The following is a 10,011-nucleotide window of genomic DNA, read 5'->3' as shown; positions in this document are numbered from 1 at the left end:
AAAATACGTCTTTAGAACAACTGTAGGACTTCTGTGTCCCCTTGGGATAAAAAAACCAAACTATGTCTTTAAATCGCACGACATAGAAGTACTTTAGGATGTGCCGGTACCCACTGGGTGTTCATGTCTTTAAAAGGTTTTCGGAACGTCCTCTAGTCGTCCGCCAAACTAGAGGACAATCTTAGGCTCAGTAACATTGTCAATGGCTCAATTTGGATAAAATTTCGATATATTCTGTTATTTTGGAAAGATGTTACACTTTGTTTTTTAAAAATTATGAAAATTTTAACGAATGACAAAAAAGTCCTCATTAACAGTTCGTTATTTCTTAATTGATCAGCTAATCGTTCATCACTACTTCGGGAATTAGTTTGCTTCTCATATTCCATGAAAGCTTTAAATCTCACAACCTTAATATCTTTATGATTGAAATTTAAAAAAAAAAATTGTAGCACCTACCGATCGCTCTCTTATCTTTTCCTTCCTTAAGATTGCGCTGCTCCCATTCCCACGGCACAATCGCAATTTAGACGCACTTCCGTCATCAGATCCGCGGAATCCACTCTTTGTTTCCACTTTTCAATCCGTCTATCAAAACATCGTAGGTACTTTTTAAACAATCCAAAATTCACTCTTTCTCTCGACTCAAAGGCCGAACAGTTGTCAAACTAAAATTTAAAAAAAAAAACAGACACTTGTCACGTTCTTTCCTTGTACGGCAAGGTAAATAAATAAACACGCGGAGAAATGAAGGTGTGAGCGAGTAAGTTATGAAACACTGTTACTGCTGGTGTAGGAAGCACATATCGAGATTTGAGCGGGCGCGCTATAGCCTCTCCGAGGCAGAAAACAGACAGAAACGGAATCCGTGTTGCGTCAACGGGGGACCGAACCAGAACTCACTATACCCAGTTTCCAAAGTTCCTTTCCTCACTCTCGCCAGCTCAGCAGCTCTCGCCGCCCGCGGTCTAAAACCCCACTCCTATGAATGCGTGCACTTCTTTCTCCTTTTTCCATCAGCTACAAGTCCTCATCTATTCATATACGATTCTACAATTCTGCGTTCTACAGTCTACAGTCTCTAGTAGGACCCTAGATCTAGGAGTCTACTCAGTAGTGTCTACCTAATATATTGTACTAAGTACTGTACTCAGTACTGTACTGTACTCAGTACTGTACTGTAAACCACGATACATAACGGTACAACTTCATAGTGTGCAGCATAATGTAGCAGTGTGTTTATTACACCATTTCTACAAACTCGCACCCCCCTTCAGGGACCGTAATTAAATTTTGTTACGGAAGGAGGGAGGGGGTCCTTCACTCATCTACGTCATTTTTGAATTATTTAGTTGAAAATATAATCAATTTATTAAAAAGACATCCTTCAAGGTTGCAAATTCAATTCATTTGTTAAGGGCATGTGATACTTAGAAAATTATCGATTTTACCAGTTTTAGGTTCCCCTGGCTTTTTTTCTAGAATAAGAAATATTTTGCCTTCAAAATCTGGGAAATGATAGCGAACATGATAACGGATGTCCCCGCACACTTTTTGTGATTTTTTTTTCAAAATTTTTTTGATATTGCTAACAACGTGTGTGTATATTTCGAGGTTATGTCTGTTACAATTCACCCGAGCGTTACTTCCAAACTACACAATATTTTTGGCCGAAAACTTTGGACTTACAAATAAACATAGTAACTAATCTCCCGGAACTAAACTTGTTTGCAGCCAATCGAAAAAGTTTATTTACATTAATAATTTCAAGGTTATCGGAAAGGCAGAGATGAAAAACGACGTAACCTCAAAATAATGCAGATGCATAAAATTTTTATTTAGCACAATAAATTTTTTTGTTATTATCCCTCAAAAAAGAGTCTGGGGACGTCCGTTATGATATTTTTTAGCATCTCCGAATTCAGTTTTTAAAAATTTTCATTTTTGTGTAAAAAAAGCCGGGGAGACTGTAAGTATCACATGCCCTTAAGAACTCTTCTTTTTGAGTTAAAAATTCAACTCTTGAAAATTCATCTGTTTTAGTGCAAATTTCATCTTTCTTGGATAAAAATGTAAATATCTGGTAGAGAATTCAACTATTTTGTTAAAAATTCATCCTTTTAGCTTGAAAAAATTGGCCTTTTTGAATTGAAAATTCAATTTTTTTGTAGAAACTTTTTTTTTGTCAAAAAATGCATCTTTTGATCTTGGAAAGTCAACTGGAAGCTTTTTTTAATGCAAATTTAACTGATTTGTTAAAAACTCTTCTTTTTGAGTTAAGAATTCAACTCTTCTTTCTGAGTTCAAAATTCAATTCTTTTCGTAAAACATTAACCTTTTATTTAAAATTCATATTTTGTTGCTAACAAGTCCACTGAAATTTTTTTTTGAGTAAAGACTATTTTTTCGGAAAATTTGTCTATTTGATTTAAAAGTTCATCTATTTCAGTAGAAATATTGCATCTTTCTTTAATAAAAATACATCTGTTTAGTTCAAAATTCACCTATTTCTTAGAAAATTTACTTTTTGTTGAAAATTCGTATTTTTGTGTTGAAAAGTGATTTGAAATATTTGAAACCTTTTTAGAAGAAAATTATAAGATTTATAAGATAGGAAAATTTGTTTAGTTGGAAATTAAACTTCTTTGTTAAAAAGTCATAGTTTTTGGTTGAAAGTTCTGCTGTTTTGTGGGAAATTTAACATTCCTGGATGAAAATTCAAATATTACAAAAACAATTTTTTTAATTGATCTGTTTTAAAAGAAATTTCCTCTTTCTAAGATAAAAATGTAATTGTTTGTTTGAAAAGTTCACTATATTTCGTAGGAAATGTACTTCTTGTGTAAATAAATATTTTGTTGTTGAAAAAAGACTGAAAACTTTTCTGCATAAAAATTCAACTATTTGAAAAAAATTTTTTGTTCCTAATTAAAAATTCATCTATTTCAAGGGAAATTTCATCTTTCTTGTATAAAAATGCAACAGTTCGGTTAAAAACTTCACTATATTTCGAAGAAAATGTACTTTTTTAATTAACTTTAATATTTTGGGGTTGAAAAGAGAACTAAAATATTTTTGGTATAAAAATTCAACTATTTGTTTGAAATTCTTTTTTATTACAAAAGTGAACTTTAAACAGTGAAAAGTTGAACTTTAAACAATGTCATTTTTTATTAAACGTTCTTTTGTTTTATGGTAAATTTCATCTTTCTTGGACGAAAATGCAGATATCTGGTAGAGAATTCAACTATTTTGTTAAAAATTCATGCTTTTTGCATGAATAAAAAAATGAAAATTCAAATTGAAAAAGATTAAAATTCAACTATTTAAAAAAAATTTTCATAAAGCTACTATTTCTTGTTTAAAAATTCATAGTTTGATCGTGAAAAGTCAGCTGAAATCCTTTTTTACAGAAAATTCAACTATGTTTTTTAATTTATCATTTTGCTCAAAAAATTCATCTGCGTTAGTATAAATTTCTTTTTTTTAAATACAAATGAAACTTATTCGGTAAAAACTATTCTTTTTCATTTTTAATATTTGATTGGATCACTTTGTTGAGAAATCATTTTTTGTTGTCGAAGATTTATATTATTAGTTGAAAATTCATCTCTTTGGTTGGAAATTTTACTATTTTGTTGAAAATTAATCGGTTTTAAATGAAAATTCAACTACTTGAGTGAAAATTTAGTAAAATTTTGATGGAAAAGCCTTTTTTTAGTATAAAATTAATATTTTAACTGAAAACTTATCCTCTCCATTTTTCTAAGATTGATCTTTTTTCGTTGAAAATCCTTCTTTTTGGTAAAAAAAAGTTTCCTTGGTTTGAATTTTCATTTTTATTCGGAAAAATGCATCACTTTTATGGAAAATTAATTTGTTTGCTGAACTCATATTTTTTGTTTGTAAATTCAATTTTTGTACAAAATTCGTATTTTGGCTTAAAAGTTCAAGAATATAGATGAAATTTTACTTTATAAAATATTCCATGTTAAAACTATTAATGATCAAGGAAAATGAAAAATTAGAGAAAAATCAGGGACTCCCTGCCTAATTCTACTAGCAATAACTAGAAAAACATTTCTGGAAATTAAAACTTAAGTACAGCAGGAGGGGGGGGGTATTTTGCTACGGTTTGTCACAGAGTGGAGGGGCCCCCTCCTGCTGGAGGATTATACACTATCTCTCAGGACCCCCCCTCCCCAAGAGAGGGCCCATAATCAGTTCCGTGGTTTAGGTACGGCCCCTTACCAAGGAACACTTCACGGAACCTCGTGACTAATCCGATCGAGGAAGGGATTCTTCTTTCATCAAATCACCATTCACGGTACGATGACTGATTGGGCCTTCCATAAACTACGTTACCAATTTTGGGCATCCGGGTGGGAAGGGGACGAGAAATGGGGCCCTTCCACGGTCACCTCGTTTGCGAACGTACCCCCCCCCCCCCCCCCCCCCCCCCCCCCCAACCATATTAACATACCGCAACATTTTCTCAAATCGGGAGAATAGGGCGATTTTACATTAAAATAGGGAAACTCTGGTGGACAATATTTTTACAAAAATGTACAACATTTCTACAACTGTAATTTATTTGTTAAGACATGTATTGTTTGTAGAAAAAATGTGCAAAATTCAATTAAATACAAATAGATCATTTTTTCTTATACTTTTTTGTAAAAAGTAAAAAAATTAAGAATAAAGTAATAGTTTCTACAAATAAAAAATTGGTATAACTTGTGATTAATATTTTTTTTCCTCCGCTGTAAAAATCTACAAGGTATTAGAGAAAACTACAGTAATTTACTCTTTTTTTTTAATTTTTGGTGTTCGACGTCATGAAACCGATTTTTATTTTAGGTAAATTGTTGTAGAAAATTACAAATCTTTATAAAAACTGCAATATTTCAGACAGAAAATTAAATTAAATTCTTCGAAAAATTATAAACGATTTTTAAATTTTCTAAGAAAATATTTAAAAAGATTTCAAAACCAATTTTTGTGTATAAATTAATGTTTCTAGCTAAAAATTGCTTGAAATTATATAATTTTGAAAATTTATAAACTTTTAGATTTATACTTCAATTTATATAATTGAAAATTCAGTGATAGCGTTGGTTTCTATTTTTCAAATCTTTCAACTGTAAATTCTTGTATGTATTTATAATTTTTGTACATTCTTTTAATAAATTAAAACTACTTCAAAGTACAACAATGTACAATAAAATACGAAAAAGTACAAAATTCATCTCAATAATAGAAAAAAGTTTCACTTTCCTGCAATTTGTTGCATTTATTATTCCTGTAAACATTATTTTGTTTTTTTTTGTTCTATTTTTGTAAAATTTTTTCTATCAAGGGAATAATATGTCAATACATTATTTTTTAATTAATGTAAATAATGTAATAAATTCAGCATAAGACAATGGGCATTCTTAAGATTTAAAGTCTATGTATATTGCATTTTCAAAAAAAAAAAATTAATTTTCAACCAAAAAAGGTTTTATAGCAAAAAAGATGAATTTTTAAACCAATAAAACGAATTTTTAACAACAACAAAAAAAAACATAATTTTTAACAAAATAGTTGAACTTTCAACCAAATAGTTATAATTTCCAAGCCAAAAAAACGAATTTTTTTTGTAAGACAGTTGAATTTTCAACCCAAGAGTTAAATTTGCATCAAAAAATTAGTAAAACAGTCTGATCTGATTAAAATTAATTTTCTTATGGCCTTCTTGTTTAAATACCCCACCCTTCACAGGTTTAGTCACAAAGTTAAAAAAAATTAATCAACAATGAAAATTTAATTGTACAATATGATCCAAAATTTTCCTGATGAACGGCTAAAAGGGTTTTCATTTGTTTAAAAAATTAACAATTCTTCGTGAAGACAAATGCGAAAAGAAATAATAAGCTGTTTCTATTATTTCAAGTGATATTTAAAAAAATAGTAATAACTATTTTTTTAGATAAAGTCATTTTGTTTATAAACAATTGGTATTTTTTAAACATAAAAATGGCCAATTTGTGATGTTTTATAGCAAAGAGTTATTGAAAAGTCACTTTTAGTCGATTCCGTAAACAAAATTTCACCGCACTCGTTGAAATATAGCCAAACTGTTTATTTGTTTATAAATAGTGTTAAAATAATCAACACTCGTTGTTACTATCAAAATTATCATATTTAAGAAGACATTCTTAGTCATTTAAGTGATCAAAAATTGAGCCTATTCGTTAAAGAATATCCACTTGGGAATTTGTTTAAATAATTAACATTTATTGTACATTTTTAAATAGTAAGAAATAGTTATCGAAAAGACACTCTTTATAGATTTTGTAAACAAGTTAAAAGTTAAACCTATTCGCTGAAAAATAGCCAAACTATGAAGTTTGTTATCAAAATTGTTAAAATAATGAATATTTATTGTAAATTTACAAAATATTGTAGGAAAGAGTTATCGGAAAAACATTCATTGTTGATTCTGCGAAAAAATAGACCGTATTCATTGAAAAATAGACAAACTTGAAATTTTTTTATAAAAATTGTTTCAATAATAAATATTTTTTGGGAATATTCAAAGTACTAAAGAAGAGGAATCGGAAATATATTATTAGTGAATTCATTAAAGAAAAATGAGCTAATCTGTTGAAAAATAGCCAAACTCTGCATTTGTTTATGAAAATTGCATAAATAATAAATAATTATTGTAAATTTGCAAAGTCTCATATTAAAAAGTCATCGGAAACACATCGGTATTTGATTTCGTTAAAAAAAATTGAGCATTGAGTCCCCTAGCAGCTAGGACCGCCTGGACAGTTTCTAATTGGAATTCATAAAAGTGCGCAATGCACTCGACTGAGTACTCGCGCACTGCGGCCCTTCTGAGGCGAGAGTCGCAACAGTTTCTAGCCGTTCTAGGAATTACAAAACCGGACGAGCTTCTTTCGAACCTAGAACGTAGTTGAATTTTAAAATAAAATGGATGAATTCTCAATGAAAAATTTATTAGTGGAATTTTCAACTAAAAACTATCAATTTGTAATAAAAAGTATAATGAATCAATTTTCAATTTCAACAAAAAAAGACAAATTTTTCAAAAAATAGAGAATGGTTAAATCCTAAACGAATAAAATGAATTTTGAACAAAATAGTTTTATTTTCTACCAAGAAGTTGAATTTTCAATAACAAAAAATTTTGCTTCAATGGAAAATCGAATAATTGAAATTTTAACTAAAAACTTAATAGTTGACTATTCAAATTAAAAAAAATTTTGAACAAAATGGATATTCCTTACCGAACAAAATGAATTTTTAATAGAGTAGTTCAACTTCTAAACAAATATTTAGATTTTGAACCAAAAAAGGTGAATCTCGATGAAAAATTGAATAGTTTAATTTTCAATTTAAAAACCATCAATTTTCAACAAAATATATAATAGGTCAATTTTGAATTAAAAATATTAATAAATTGCAAGAAAATGTTTTACAAAATAGTTAAAAAGTCTTTTTTTATAAAAATAATTTTTTGATTTGAAAATTGATATTTTTTAGCTAAAAATTCATCTATTTTGTTGAAAATGGTCTTTTTAGAGAAAATTCATATTTTGGGTTAAAAATTCAGCTATTTTCTTGACAAATTATTTTTTTAATTGAAGATTTTCATCATTTTAGACAAAAATTCACTTTTTTCACTAAAAATTTAAATATTCCATTTCTTGTAAAAAAGATAAAAAATTAACTCTCTTGTTTAAAATGCATTTTTTGGGGAGATTAAAATTAACTTTTCTAACTGAAATTTATATTTTTCATTTAAAACATCTTTTCGGTTCACATATTTTTATATTATTATTCGCAAATCTGAATGTTAAATTACAAACGGTTAATAAAAATGTAGGTCTTCACAATGAGGTGAAAGTACTATATGTAAAACACTTTTTCACACCACAAGGAGAAAAGACTTACTTTCCATACCTGGAAATTATTTACAAACTAATTTTAACACAATAAAATTATATAATTTAGATTTCACATACCTTTTACTTTTTACTTCATTATTTGATACTATATTTTGAGCGTCGTTGAAAATTTGTCTTTCATGGTAAGTAATTCACTTTTTTTTTAATTCATCAATTTTGGTGGAATTCAACTGTTTTTTTATTAATAATTAAAATCCTATTTCGTTAAAATATGATTATTACTTTTTTTATCGAGAAGTTGAAAAGTCATTTCTTTGGTTGCAAATTTAACTATTATGTCGAAAATTCGCTTTTTCTATTTATAATTAATTTTTGAACTATTCTATTTTAAGTTAAAAATTGACCTTTTTTAAGTTGAAAATTCACATATTTTTTATAATTCATATTTCTATGTTAAAAACGCAACTACGATTGTAGAAAATTTAATAATTTTCTTGACAATTAACTTTTTTTGATTAAAATAAACTTTTTTAACATTAAAATTAACCTATTCCATTTCAATTTAAAATTCAGCTTTTTAATTGAAAATTTGACTGTAAGGTTCAAAATGCAAGTATTTTAAAAGTTCTACTTTTTTCTAGAGAAATAATCTCATTAGTTCCAACCTTATTAATTTTTTTTTTTAAGAAATTTTTAGTTGAAAATTCATCTTTTAGTGTTAAAAATACAGCCAATTTCGTAAAAAATTCAAAAAATTGGTTGATAACTAATTTTTTGTATGTTGAAAATTAATGTTAAATATTGAAAAATCAATTATTTGGCTAATAATTAATCTCGTTTTTACAGAAAATTCGACGATTTTGTGAAAATTATTTTTTTTGTAGTTCTAAATTAAGCTATTTTTTTCGAAAATTCGCATTTTTGGGATAACAATGTTGTAAAATGCTTATTTTTTAGTGAAAATTATATTTTTATACTAAAAATTTAAGAATTTTATTTGTCATGGTTAATTTATCTTCTTTAGGTGGAAATTCAACTATTTTCTTGAAAATTCATTTTTATGTTTAAAAAATTCATGTTTTCAACTGAAAAGTAACTATTGTATTTTTTTTTAATTAAATTTTTTAGTTCAAAATTCAATTATTTGCTTGGAAATTGGTATTTTTTGGTAGCAAATTAATCTTCTCAGTTATTTCTTAATAATTCGATCTATTTCGTTAGAAAAAAGATATTGCTTTTTAACAAAATTGATGAATTTTCTACCAAGGCGATTAATTTTTTAAAAAAAAAAGGTCTGCGTTAAATTGCGTAGTCAGCGATCACCGCATTTCATTATTTTTTTTTTAAATTAAAGAAATTTAAGTGACATAAAAAAAAATTGTCATTCTATTCAACGTCCAATAATCAAATTAATGTGCAGAATTCCTGAAAATAAAACCAAGAATCCAACGACCAAATTTGAAAAACCACCATAAAATGTTCCTATTGAAATTTGAAGAAAGATACAAAAATTGTTCTAAAATAGAAAAGAACAAAATTTAATTTTTCGACAGAAAAAGTAGGAAAGAAAAATGAGAAAGGAACCAACCAAATCCTCTTCCTTCTCCTCTTTATTTAAAATTTTTTTATTCATTGTATTTGTTCCTTCTTGTTTCTTTATTATTGTATTTATCCAATTTCATTGGTTTTTAATTGATTCTAACATTTTTTTGTAACTACCTGCAGTAAAACAATCAGGCCAATACTAGAATAATGTCTAAATTTATAGTGGAACATTATAGGCATAATGAAGAACAATTTTACAAAAATTTGCATTCTACGTTACGCCTTAATTGATGTCCTTATTCTCACTTATTGTTTTTTTTTACAAAATTACACAACGCTTCCAAACAGCATAATTTCACACTTTAAAATCTACTCTGTATTCAAACCTGTTATTATAGATTATCAAATCTGAATTTTCTAGCTGATAATGTGTAATAGTTTGTGGAGAATAATACACGGACAAAACAAGATTTAGCCACTTACTGTTGGTAGAAAAGAGGAAGTATTTATATAACAGTTTGTAGACGGAGACCGGAAACAGAAAACC

General features: G+C 27.5%; 1 protein-coding gene across 2 annotated transcripts in view; it reads right to left on the bottom strand.

Moving 5' to 3' along the window:
• The window catches only part of LOC117172878 (serine/arginine repetitive matrix protein 2-like), an 84,401-nt gene extending 83,536 nt beyond the window's left edge, over window positions 1-865 (bottom strand). For both annotated transcript variants that reach the window (XM_033361152.1, XM_033361153.1), the window contains exon 1: window positions 460-865. The gene's annotated coding sequence lies outside the window, so the exon portion shown is untranslated. The remainder of the gene's footprint in view (window positions 1-459) is intronic.
• Between the last annotated feature and the right edge of the window lie 9,146 nt (window positions 866-10,011).

Source organism: Belonocnema kinseyi, chromosome 5, assembly GCF_010883055.1.
Source record: "Belonocnema kinseyi isolate 2016_QV_RU_SX_M_011 chromosome 5, B_treatae_v1, whole genome shotgun sequence".
NCBI lineage: Eukaryota > Metazoa > Arthropoda > Insecta > Hymenoptera > Cynipidae > Belonocnema > Belonocnema kinseyi.
The sequence above is the reverse complement of the archived record's forward strand: the minus strand, read 5'-3'. Positions and strand labels throughout refer to the sequence as shown.